Source organism: Notolepis coatsorum (assembly GCF_963971535.1).
Source record: "Notolepis coatsorum genome assembly, chromosome: 3".
Lineage (NCBI taxonomy): Eukaryota > Metazoa > Chordata > Actinopteri > Aulopiformes > Paralepididae > Notolepis > Notolepis coatsorum.
Window position 1 is genome coordinate 174,728,067 of NC_140167.1, and position 12,884 is coordinate 174,740,950.

A 12,884-nucleotide genomic window follows, 5' to 3' on the forward strand; every position below is an offset into this window, starting at 1 on the left:
GAGGACTAACAGTGTCCCCTCCCTCCTCGTCACTGAGAGGACTAACAGTGTCCCCTCCCTCCTCGTCACTGAGAGGACTAACAGTGTCCCCTCCCTCCTCATCACTGAGAGGACTAACAGTGTCCCCTCCCTCCTCCTCACTGAGGACTAACAGTGTCCCCTCTTTCCTCATCACTGAGAGGACTAACAGTGTCCCCCTCCCTCCTCGTCACTGAGGACTAACAGTGTCCCCCTCCCTCCTCGTAACTGAGAGGACTAACAGTGTCCCCTCCCTCCTCGTCACTGAAGACTAACAGTGTCCCCTCCTTCCTCGGCACTGAGGACTAACAGTGTCCCCCTCCCTCCTCGTCACTGAGGACTAACAGTGTCACCTCCCTCCTCCTCACTGAGGACTAACAGTGTCCCCTCCCTCCTCATCACTGAGGACTAACAGTGTCCCCTCCCTCCTTGTCACTGATGACTAACAGTGTCCCCTCCCTCCTCCTCACTGAGGACTAACAGTGTCCCCCTCCCTCCTCGTCACTGAGGACTAACAGTGTCCCCTCCCTCCTCGTCACTGAGGACTAACAGTGTCCCCCTCCCTCCTCGTCACTGAGGACTAACAGTGTCCCCCTCCCTCCTCGTCACTGAGAACTAACAGTGTCACCCTCCCTCCTCGTCACTGAGGACTAACAGTGTCCCCTCCCTCCTTATCACTGAGAGGACTAACAGTGTCCCCCTCCCTCCTCGTCACTGAGAGGACTAACAGTGTGCCCTCCCTCCTCGTCACACTGAGGACTAACTGTGTCCCCTCCCTCCTCCTCACTGAGGACTAACAGTGTCCCCTCCCTCCTCCTCACTGAGGACTAACAGTGTCCCCCTCCCTCCTCGTCACTGAGAGGACTAACAGTGTCCCCCTCCCTCCTCCTCACTGAGGACTAACAGTGTCCCCTCCCTCCTCCTCACTGAGAGGACTAACAGTGTCCCATCCCTCCTCCTCACTGAGAGGACTAACAGTGTCCCCTCCCTCCTCGTCACTGAGGACTAACAGTGTCCCATCCCTCCTCGCCACTGAGGACTAACAGTGTCCCTTCCCTCCTCATCACTGAGGACTAACAGTGTCACCCTCCCTCTTCGTCACTGAGGACTAACAGTGTCCCCCTCCCTCCTCCTCACTGAGGACTAACAGTGTCTCCCTCCCTCCTCGTCACTTAGGACTAACAGTGTCCCCCTCCCTCCTCGTCACTGAGGACTAACAGTGTCCCCTCCCTCTTCCTCACTGAGGACTAACAGTGTCCCCTCCCTCCTTATCACTGAGAAGACTAACAGTGTCCCCCTCCCTCATCCACACTGAGGACTAACAGTGTCCCCTCCCTCCTTATCACTGAGAGGACTAACAGTGTCCCCCTCCCTCCTCCACACTGAGGACTAACAGTGTCCCCTCCCTCCTCGTCACTGAGAGGACTAACAGTGTCCCCTCCCTCCTCATCACTGAGAGGACTAACAGTGTCCCCTCCCTCCTCATCACTGAGAGGACTAACAGTGTCCCCTCCCTCCTCGTCACTGAGGACTAACAGTGTCCCCTCCCTCCTCGTCACTGAGAGGACTAACAGTGTCCCCTCCCTCCTCGTCACTGAAGACTAACAGTGTCCCCTCCTTCCTCGTCACTAAGGACTAACAGTGTCCCCCTCCCTCCTCGTCACTGAGGACTAACAGTGTCCCCTCCCTCCTCATCACTGAGGACTAACAGTGTCCCCTCCCTCCTTGTCACTGAGGACTAACAGTGTCCCCCTCCCTCCTCCTCACTGAGGACTAACAGTATCCCCTCCTTCCTCGTCACTGAGAGGACTAACAGTGTCCCCTCCCTCCTCCTCACTGAGGACTAACAGTGTCCCCCTCCCTCCTTGTCACTGAGGACTAACAGTGTCCCCTCCCTCCTCGTCACTGAGGACTAACAGTGTCCCCCTCCCTCCTCGTCACTGAGGACTAACAGTGTCCCCCTCCCTCCTCGTCACTGACGACTAACAGTGTCCCCCTCCATCCTCGTCACTGAGTACTAACAGTGTCCCCTCCCTCCTCCTCACTGAGGACTAACAGTGTCCCCTCCCTCCTCCTCACTGAGGACTAACAGTGTCCCCCTCCCTCCTCGTCACTGAGGACTAACAGTGTCCCCCTCCCTCCTCGTCACTGAGGACTAACAGTGTCCCATCCCTCCTCGTCACTGAGGACTAACAGTGTCCCCCTCCCTCCTCGTCACTGAGAGGACTAACAGTGTCCCCTCCCTCCTCGTCACTGAGGACTAACAGTGTCCCCCTCCCTCCTCCTCACTGAGGACTAACAGTGTCCCCTCCCTCCTCATCACTGAGGACTAACAGTGTCCCCTCCCTCCTCCTCACTGAGGACTAACAGTGTCCCCCTCCCTCCTCGTCACTGAGGACTAACAGTGTCCCCTCCCTCCTCGTCACTGAGGACTAACAGTGTCCCCCTCCCTCCTCGTCACTGAGGACTAACAGTGTCCCCCTCCCTCCTCGTCACTGAGGACTAACAGTGTCCCCCTCCATCCTCGTCACTGAGTACTAACAGTGTCCCCTCCCTCCTCCTCACTGAGGACTAACAGTGTCCCCTCCCTCCTCCTCACTGAGGACTAACAGTGTCCCCCTCCCTCCTCGTCACTGAGGACTAACAGTGTCCCCCTCCCTCCTCGTCACTGAGGACTAACAGTGTCCCATCCCTCCTCCTCACTGAGGACTAACAGTGTCTCCTCCCTCCTCATCACTGAGGACTAACAGTGTCCCCTCCCTCCTCGTCACTTAGGACTAACAGTGTCCCCCTCCCTCCTCGTCACTGAGGACTAACAGTGTCCCCTCCCTCTTCCTCACTGAGGACTAACAGTGTCCCCTCCCTCCTTATCACTGAGAAGACTAACAGTGTCCCCCTCCCTCATCCACACTGAGGACTAACAGTGTCCCCTCCCTCCTTATCACTGAGAGGACTAACAGTGTCCCCCTCCCTCCTCCACACTGAGGACTAACAGTGTCCCCTCCCTCCTCGTCACTGAGAGGACTAACAGTGTCCCCTCCCTCCTCGTCACTGAGAGGACTAACAGTGTCCCCTCCCTCCTCATCACTGAGAGGACTAACAGTGTCCCCTCCCTCCTCGTCACTGAGGACTAACAGTGTCCCCTCCCTCCTCGTCACTGAGAGGACTAACAGTGTCCCCTCCCTCCTCGTCACTGAAGACTAACAGTGTCCCCTCCTTCCTCGTCACTAAGGACTAACAGTGTCCCCCTCCCTCCTCGTCACTGAGGACTAACAGTGTCCCCTCCCTCCTCATCACTGAGGACTAACAGTGTCCCCTCCCTCCTTGTCACTGAGGACTAACAGTGTCCCCCTCCCTCCTCCTCACTGAGGACTAACAGTATCCCCTCCTTCCTCGTCACTGAGAGGACTAACAGTGTCCCCTCCCTCCTCCTCACTGAGGACTAACAGTGTCCCCCTCCCTCCTTGTCACTGAGGACTAACAGTGTCCCCTCCCTCCTCGTCACTGAGGACTAACAGTGTCCCCCTCCCTCCTCGTCACTGAGGACTAACAGTGTCCCCCTCCCTCCTCGTCACTGAGGACTAACAGTGTCCCCCTCCATCCTCGTCACTGAGTACTAACAGTGTCCCCTCCCTCCTCCTCACTGAGGACTAACAGTGTCCCCTCCCTCCTCCTCACTGAGGACTAACAGTGTCCCCCTCCCTCCTCGTCACTGAGGACTAACAGTGTCCCCCTCCCTCCTCGTCACTGAGGACTAACAGTGTCCCATCCCTCCTCCTCACTGAGGACTAACAGTGTCTCCTCCCTCCTCATCACTGAGGACTAACAGTGTCCCCTCCCTCCTCGTCACTTAGGACTAACAGTGTCCCCCTCCCTCCTCGTCACTGAGGACTAACAGTGTCCCCTCCCTCTTCCTCACTGAGGACTAACAGTGTCCCCTCCCTCCTTATCACTGAGAAGACTAACAGTGTCCCCCTCCCTCATCCACACTGAGGACTAACAGTGTCCCCTCCCTCCTTATCACTGAGAGGACTAACAGTGTCCCCCTCCCTCCTCCACACTGAGGACTAACAGTGTCCCCTCCCTCCTCGTCACTGAGAGGACTAACAGTGTCCCCTCCCTCCTCGTCACTGAGAGGACTAACAGTGTCCCCTCCCTCCTCATCACTGAGAGGACTAACAGTGTCCCCTCCCTCCTCGTCACTGAGGACTAACAGTGTCCCCTCCCTCCTCGTCACTGAGAGGACTAACAGTGTCCCCTCCCTCCTCGTCACTGAAGACTAACAGTGTCCCCTCCTTCCTCGTCACTAAGGACTAACAGTGTCCCCCTCCCTCCTCGTCACTGAGGACTAACAGTGTCCCCTCCCTCCTCATCACTGAGGACTAACAGTGTCCCCTCCCTCCTTGTCACTGAGGACTAACAGTGTCCCCCTCCCTCCTCCTCACTGAGGACTAACAGTATCCCCTCCTTCCTCGTCACTGAGAGGACTAACAGTGTCCGCCTCCTTCCTCGTCACTGAGGACTAACAGTGTCCCCTCCCTCCTCCTCACTGAGGACTAACAGTGTCCCCTCCCTCCTCCTCACTGAGGACTAACAGTGTCCCCTCCCTCCTTATCACTGAGAGGACTAACAGTGTCCCCTCCCTCCTCATCACTGAGGACTAACAGTGTCTCCCTCCCTCCTCCTCACTGAGGACTAACAGTGTCCCCCCCTCCTCATCACTGAGGACTAACAGTGTCCCCTCCCTCCTCCTCACTGAGGACTAACAGTGTCCCCCCTCCTCGTCAATGAGGACTAACAGTGTCCCCTCCCTCCTTATCACTGAGAGGACTAACAGTGTCCCCCTCCCTCCTCGTCACTGAGAGGACTAACTGTGTCCCCTCCCTCCTCCTCACTGAGGACTAACAGTGTCCCCTCCCTCTTCGTCACTGAGGACTAACAGTGTCCCCTCCCTCCTTATCACTGAGAGGACTAACAGTGTCCCCCTCCCTTCTCCACACTGAGGACTAACAGTGTCCCCTCCCTCCTTATCACTGAGAGGACTAACAGTGTCCCCTCCCTCCTCCTCACTGAGGACTAACAGTGTCCCCCTCCCTCCTCGTCACTGAGAGGACTAACAGTGTCCCCCTCCCTCCTCCTCACTGAGGACTAACAGTGTCCCCTCCCTCCTCCTCACTGAGAGGACTAACAGTGTCCCCTCCCTCCTCCTCACCGAGAGGACTAACAGTGTCCCCTCCCTCCTCACTGAGGACTAACAGTGTCCCCCTCCCTCCTCCTCACTGAGGACTAACAGTGTCCCATCCCTCCTCGTCACTGAGGACTAACATTGTCCCCTCCCTCCTCGTCACTGAAGACTAACAGTGTCCCCCTCCCTCCTCCTCACTGAGGACTAACAGTGTCCCCCTCCCTCCTCCACACTGAGGACTAACAGTGTCCCCTCCCTCCTCGTCACTGAGAGGACTAACAGTGTCCCCTCCCTCCTCGTCACTGAGAGGACTAACAGTGTCCCCTCCCTCCTCATCACTGAGAGGACTAACAGTGTCCCCTCCCTCCTCCTCACTGAGGACTAACAGTGTCCCCTCTTTCCTCATCACTGAGAGGACTAACAGTGTCCCCCTCCCTCCTCGTCACTGAGGACTAACAGTGTCCCCCTCCCTCCTCGTAACTGAGAGGACTAACAGTGTCCCCTCCCTCCTCGTCACTGAAGACTAACAGTGTCCCCTCCTTCCTCGTCACTGAGAGGACTAACAGTGTCCCCTCCCTCCTCGTCACTGAGAGGACTAACAGTGTCCCCTCCCTCCTCATCACTGAGAGGACTAACAGTGTCCCCTCCCTCCTCCTCACTGAGGACTAACAGTGTCCCCTCTTTCCTCATCACTGAGAGGACTAACAGTGTCCCCCTCCCTCCTCATCACTGAGGACTAACAGTGTCCCCCTCCCTCCTCGTAACTGAGAGGACTAACAGTGTCCCCTCCCTCCTCGTCACTGAAGACTAACAGTGTCCCCCTCCCTCCTCGTCACTGAGAGGACTAACAGTGTCCCCTCCCTCCTCGTCACTGAGAGGACTAACAGTGTCCCCCTCGCTCCTCGTCACTGAGAGGACTAACAGTGTCCCCCTCCCTCCTTGTCACTGAGAGGACTAACAGTGTCCCCCTCCCTCCTCCTCACTGAGGACTAACAGTGTCCCCTCCCTCCTCATCACTGAGAGGACTAACAGTGTCCCCCTCCCTCCTTATCACTGAGAGGACTAACAGTGTCCCACTCCCTCCTCCTCACTGAGAGGACTAACAGTGTCCCCCTCCCTCCTCGTCACTGAGAGGACTAACAGTGTCCCCCTCCCTCCTCGTCACTGATAGGACTAACAGTGTCCCCCTCCCTCCTCGTCACTGAGAGGACTAACAGTGTCCCCTCCCTCCTCGTCACTGAGAGGACTAACAGTGTCCCCCTCCATCCTCGTCACTGAGAGGACTAACAGTGTCCCCCTCCCTCCTTGTCACTGAGAGGACTAACAGTGTCCCCCTCCCTCCTCCTCACTGAGGACTAACAGTGTCCCCTCCCTCCTCCTCACTGAGAGGACTAACAGTGTCCCCCTCCCTCCTCCTCACTGAGGACTAACAGTGTCCCCTCCCTCCTCCTCACTGAGGACTAACAGTGTCCTCTCCCTCCTCCTCACTGAGGACTAACAGTGTCCCCCTCCCTCCTCGTCACTGAGAGGACTAACAGTGTCCCCCTCCCTCCTTGTCACTGAGAGGACTAACAGTGTCCCCCTCCCTCCTCCTCACTGAGGACTAACAGTGTCCCCTCCCTCCTCATCACTGAGAGGACTAACAGTGTCCCCCTCCCTCCTTATCACTGAGAGGACTAACAGTGTCCCACTCCCTCCTCCTCACTGAGGACTAACAGTGTCCCCCTCCCTCCTCATCACTGAGAGGACTAACAGTGTCCCCCTCCCTCCTCGTCACTGAGAGGACTAACAGTGTCCCCCTCCCTCCTCGTCACTGAGAGGACTAACAGTGTCCCCCTCCCTCCTCGTCACTGATAGGACTAACAGTGTCCCCCTCCCTCCTCGTCACTGAGAGGACTAACAGTGTCCCCTCCCTCCTCGTCACTGAGAGGACTAACAGTGTCCCCCTCCCTCCTCATCACTGAGAGGACTAACAGTGTCCCCCTCCCTCCTCGTCACTGAGAGGACTAACAGTGTCCCCCTCCCTCCTCCTCACTGAGGACTAACAGTGTCCCCTCCCTCCTCCTCACTGAGAGGACTAACAGTGTCCCCATCCCTCCTCCTCACTGAGGACTAACAGTGTCCCCTCCCTCCTCCTCACTGAGGACTAACAGTGTCCCTCCCTCCTCCTCACTGAGGACTAACAGTGTCCCCTCCCTCCTCATCACTGAGAGGACTAACAGTGTCCCCCTCCCTCCTCCTCACTGAGGACTAACAGTGTCCCCTCCCTCCTCCTCACTGAGGACTAACAGTGTCCCCTCCCTCCTCCTCACTGAGGACTAACAGTGTCCCCTCCCTCCTCCTCACTGAGGACTAACAGTGTCCCCCTCCCTCCTCCTCACTGAGGACTAACAGTGTCCCCCTCCATCCTCCTCACTGAGAGGACTAACAGTGTCCCATCCCTCCTCATCACTGAGAGGACTAACAGTGTCCCCTCCCTCCTCCTCACTGAGGACTAATAGTGTCCCCCTCCCTCCTCGTCACTGAGAGGACTAACAGTGTCCCCCTCCCTCCTCCTCACTGAGGACTAACAGTGTCCCCTCCCTCCTCCTCACTGAGGACTAACAGTGTCCCCCTCCCTCCTCCTCACTGAGAGGACTAACAGTGTCCCCCTCCCTCCTCGTCACTGAGAGGACTAACAGTGTCCCCCTCCCTCCTCGTCACTGAGAGGACTAACAGTGTCCCCCTCCCTCCTCCTCACTGAGGACTAACAGTGTCCCCTCCCTCCTCCTCACTGAGAGGACTAACAGTGTCCCCCTCCCTCCTCCTCACTGAGGACTAACAGTGTCCCCTCCCTCCTCCTCACTGAGGACTAACAGTGTCCCTCCCTCCTCCTCACTGAGGACTAACAGTGTCCCCTCCCTCCTCATCACTGAGAGGACTAACAGTGTCCCCCTCCCTCCTCCTCACTGAGGACTAACAGTGTCCCCTCCCTCCTCCTCACTGAGGACTAACAGTGTCCCCTCCCTCCTCCTCACTGAGGACTAACAGTGTCCCCCTCCCTCCTCCTCACTGAGGACTAACAGTGTCCCCCTCCCTCCTCCTCACTGAGAGGACTAACAGTGTCCCATCCCTCCTCATCACTGAGAGGACTAACAGTGTCCCCTCCCTCCTCCTCACTGAGGACTAATAGTGTCCCCCTCCCTCCTTGTCACTGAGAGGACTAACAGTGTCCCCCTCCCTCCTCCTCACTGAGGACTAACAGTGTCCCCTCCCTCCTCCTCACTGAGGACTAACAGTGTCCCCCTCCCTCCTCATCACTGAGAGGACTAACAGTGTCCCCTCCCTCCTCCTCACTGAGGACTAACAGTGTCCCCACCATCCTCGTCACTGAGGACTAACAGTGTCCCCTCCCTCCTCCTCACTGAGGACTAACAGTGTCCCCCTCCCTCCTCCTCACTGAGGACTAACATTGTCCCCTCCCTCCTCCTCACTGAGGACTAACAGTGTCCCCTCCCTCCTCGTCACTGAGGACTAACAGTGTCCCCTCCCTCCTCGTCACTGAGAGGACTAACAGTGTCCCCCTCCCTCCTCGTCACTGAGAGGACTAACAGTGTCCCCTCCCTCCTCCTCACTGAGGACTAACAGTGTCCCCCTACCTCCTCCTCACTGAGGACTAACAGTGTCCCCCTCCCTCCTCCTCACTGAGGACTAACAGTGTCCCCTCCCTCCTCGTCACTGAGGACTAACAGTGTCCCCTCCCTCCTCATCACTGAGAGGACTAACAATGTCCCCTCCCTCCTCGTCACTGAGAGGACTAACAGTGTCCCCCTCCCTCCTTATCACTGAGAGGACTAACAGTGTCCCCTCCCTCCTCGTCACTGAGGACTAAGAGTGTCCCCTCCCTCCTCGTCACTGAGAGGACTAACAGTGTCCCCCTCCCTCCTCGTCACTGAGAGGACTAACAGTGTCCCCCTCCCTCCTCCTCACTGAGGACTAACAGTGTCCCCCTCCATCCTCGTCACTGAGAGGACTAATAGTGTCCCCCTCCCTCCTCCTCACTGAGGACTAACAGTGTCCCCCTCCCTCCTCCTCACTGAGGACTAACAGTGTCCCCCTCCCTCCTCCTCACTGAGGACTAACAGTGTCCCCTCCCTCCTCGTCACTGAGGACTAACAGTGTCCCCTCCCTCCTCATCTCTGAGAGGACTAACAGTGTCCCCTCCCTCCTCGTCACTGAGAGGACTAACAGTGTCCCCCTCCCGCCTTATCACTGAGAGGACTAACAGTGTCCCACTCCCTCCTCCTCACTGAGGACTAACAGTGTCCCCCTCCCTCCTCGTCACTGAGAGGACTAACAGTGTCCCCCTCCCTCCTCGTCACTGAGAGGACTAACAGTGTCCCCCTCCCTCCTCGTCACTGAGAGGACTAACAGTGTCCCCCTCCCTCCTCGTCACTGAGAGGACTAACAGTGTCCCCTCCCTCCTCGTCACTGAGAGGACTAACAGTGTCCCCCTCCCTCCTCGTCACTGAGAGGACTAACAGTGTCCCCCTCCCTCCTTGTCACTGAGAGGACTAACAGTGTCCCCCTCCCTCCTCCTCACTGAGGACTAACAGTGTCCCCTCCCTCCTCATCACTGAGAGGACTAACAGTGTCCCCCTCCCTCCTTATCACTGAGAGGACTAACAGTGTCCCACTCCCTCCTCCTCACTGAGAGGACTAACAGTGTCCCCCTCCCTCCTCGTCACTGAGAGGACTAACAGTGTCCCCCTCCCTCCTCGTCACTGATAGGACTAACAGTGTCCCCCTCCCTCCTCGTCACTGAGAGGACTAACAGTGTCCCCTCCCTCCTCGTCACTGAGAGGACTAACAGTGTCCCCCTCCATCCTCGTCACTGAGAGGACTAACAGTGTCCCCCTCCCTCCTTGTCACTGAGAGGACTAACAGTGTCCCCCTCCCTCCTCCTCACTGAGGACTAACAGTGTCCCCTCCCTCCTCCTCACTGAGAGGACTAACAGTGTCCCCCTCCCTCCTCCTCACTGAGGACTAACAGTGTCCCCTCCCTCCTCCTCACTGAGGACTAACAGTGTCCCCTCCCTCCTCCTCACTGAGGACTAACAGTGTCCCCTCCCTCCTCATCACTGAGAGGACTAACAGTGTCCCCCTCCCTCCTCCTCACTGAGGACTAACAGTGTCCCCTCCCTCCTCCTCACTGAGGACTAACAGTGTCCCCCTCCCTCCTCGTCACTGAGAGGACTAACAGTGTCCCCCTCCCTCCTCGTCACTGAGAGGACTAACAGTGTCCCCCTCCCTCCTCGTCTACTGAGAGGACTAACAGTGTCCCCTCCCGCCTCGTCACTGAGAGGACTAACAGTGTCCCCCTCCCTCCTCGTCACTGAGAGGACTAACAGTGTCCCCCTCCCTCCTTGTCACTGAGAGGACTAACAGTGTCCCCTCCCTCCTCCTCACTGAGAGGACTAACAGTGTCCCCATCCCTCCTCCTCACTGAGGACTAACAGTGTCCCCTCCCTCCTCCTCACTGAGGACTAACAGTGTCCCTCCCTCCTCCTCACTGAGGACTAACAGTGTCCCCTCCCTCCTCATCACTGAGAGGACTAACAGTGTCCCCCTCCCTCCTCCTCACTGAGGACTAACAGTGTCCCCTCCCTCCTCCTCACTGAGGACTAACAGTGTCCCCTCCCTCCTCCTCACTGAGGACTAACAGTGTCCCCTCCCTCCTCCTCACTGAGGACTAACAGTGTCCCCCTCCCTCCTCCTCACTGAGGACTAACAGTGTCCCCCTCCATCCTCCTCACTGAGAGGACTAACAGTGTCCCATCCCTCCTCATCACTGAGAGGACTAACAGTGTCCCCTCCCTCCTCCTCACTGAGGACTAATAGTGTCCCCCTCCCTCCTCGTCACTGAGAGGACTAACAGTGTCCCCCTCCCTCCTCCTCACTGAGGACTAACAGTGTCCCCTCCCTCCTCCTCACTGAGGACTAACAGTGTCCCCCTCCCTCCTCCTCACTGAGAGGACTAACAGTGTCCCCCTCCCTCCTCGTCACTGAGAGGACTAACAGTGTCCCCCTCCCTCCTCGTCACTGAGAGGACTAACAGTGTCCCCCTCCCTCCTTGTAACTGAGAGGACTAACAGTGTCCCCCTCCCTCCTCCTCACTGAGGACTAACAGTGTCCCCTCCCTCCTCCTCACTGAGAGGACTAACAGTGTCCCCCTCCCTCCTCCTCACTGAGGACTAACAGTGTCCCCTCCCTCCTCCTCACTGAGGACTAACAGTGTCCCTCCCTCCTCCTCACTGAGGACTAACAGTGTCCCCTCCCTCCTCATCACTGAGATGACTAACAGTGTCCCCCTCCCTCCTCCTCACTGAGGACTAACAGTGTCCCCTCCCTCCTCCTCACTGAGGACTAACAGTGTCCCCTCCCTCCTCCTCACTGAGGACTAACAGTGTCCCCCTCCCTCCTCCTCACTGAGGACTAACAGTGTCCCCCTCCCTCCTCCTCACTGAGAGGACTAACAGTGTCCCATCCCTCCTCATCACTGAGAGGACTAACAGTGTCCCCTCCCTCCTCCTCACTGAGGACTAATAGTGTCCCCCTCCCTCCTTGTCACTGAGAGGACTAACAGTGTCCCCCTCCCTCCTCCTCACTGAGGACTAACAGTGTCCCCTCCCTCCTCCTCACTGAGGACTAACAGTGTCCCCCTCCCTCCTCATCACTGAGAGGACTAACAGTGTCCCCTCCCTCCTCCTCACTGAGGACTAACAGTGTCCCCACCATCCTCGTCACTGAGGACTAACAGTGTCCCCTCCCTCCTCCTCACTGAGGACTAACAGTGTCCCCCTCCCTCCTCCTCACTGAGGACTAACATTGTCCCCTCCCTCCTCCTCACTGAGGACTAACAGTGTCCCCTCCCTCCTCGTCACTGAGGACTAACAGTGTCCCCTCCCTCCTCGTCACTGAGAGGACTAACAGTGTCCCCCTCCCTCCTCGTCACTGAGAGGACTAACAGTGTCCCCTCCCTCCTCCTCACTGAGGACTAACAGTGTCCCCCTACCTCCTCCTCACTGAGGACTAACAGTGTCCCCCTCCCTCCTCCTCACTGAGGACTAACAGTGTCCCCTCCCTCCTCGTCACTGAGGACTAACAGTGTCCCCTCCCTCCTCATCACTGAGAGGACTAACAATGTCCCCTCCCTCCTCGTCACTGAGAGGACTAACAGTGTCCCCCTCCCTCCTTATCACTGATAGGACTAACAGTGTCCCCTCCCTCCTCGTCACTGAGGACTAAGAGTGTCCCCTCCCTCCTCGTCACTGAGAGGACTAACAGTGTCCCCCTCCCTCCTCGTCACTGAGAGGACTAACAGTGTCCCCCTCCCTCCTCCTCACTGAGGACTAACAGTGTCCCCCTCCATCCTCGTCACTGAGAGGACTAATAGTGTCCCCCTCCCTCCTCCTCACTGAGGACTAACAGTGTCCCCCTCCCTCCTCCTCACTGAGGACTAACAGTGTCCCCCTCCCTCCTCCTCACTGAGGACTAACAGTGTCCCCTCCCTCCTCGTCACTGAGGACTAACAGTGTCCCCTCCCTCCTCATCTCTGAGAGGACTAACAGTGTCCCCTCCCTCCTCGTCACTGAGAGGACTAACAGTGTCCCCCTCCCGCCTTATCACTGAGAGGACTAAC